The following is a 752-nucleotide window of genomic DNA, read 5'->3' on the forward strand; positions in this document are numbered from 1 at the left end:
ACGGTCCTGCACCGTTTGTAAAGAATTGCAGCGAATGCCGTCGAGAGGCCGCGGTTTGATAAATCGCGCGATAAATGCGCTTCCCTTCGAATTGCATATCCCCGGACATCAGTTTTGCGGCCCGGGAACGCGTTTAGAACAGCGATTGGCTAGAGGTGATCGGGGCATTAATCCCCTGGACGCGGCGTGTCGCGAGCACGACATCGCATATTCGCGGAGCAACGAACTCGCTGAACGGCACGTAGCCGACAACATACTCGCCGCGAAAGCGCGAAAACGCATAACCGCGAGAGATTCGACTCTTGGAGAGAGAGCCGCAGCCATAGCTGTTTGGACACCTATGAAAGCCAAGACGAAATTCGGCATGGGTTTAAAAACGAAGAGGAAAAGGAGCAAGTGAATACTTCCGGTAGCTAAACGCGGAGATATCCTACCACTCTTGCCATTGTTGGGCGTTGTCAGTTCGTTGGTCGGCGGGGCGGCGGGAGTGAAGGCTGTGAGCGATAACAAAGCCGCGCAGCGTCAGCTGGAAGGATTGAAACGTCACAATCGCGTCATGGAAGGTCATGGAGTTTATCTCGCTCCGTATAAGCGCGGCCGAGGCGTCTCGATGCGGAAAAAAACTCCAAAAAAAAACGTTAAAATTTCCAACAGGCGCAACTACCAACATACAACTGCAACAATTGGCTGAACGTATGCATATTCCATATTTCAGAGGTATTTTTATGCGAACCACTTTACCGATGGGAGGA

Source organism: Wasmannia auropunctata, unplaced genomic scaffold (genome assembly GCF_000956235.1).
Source record: "Wasmannia auropunctata unplaced genomic scaffold, wasmannia.A_1.0 LD336078.1, whole genome shotgun sequence".
Lineage (NCBI taxonomy): Eukaryota > Metazoa > Arthropoda > Insecta > Hymenoptera > Formicidae > Wasmannia > Wasmannia auropunctata.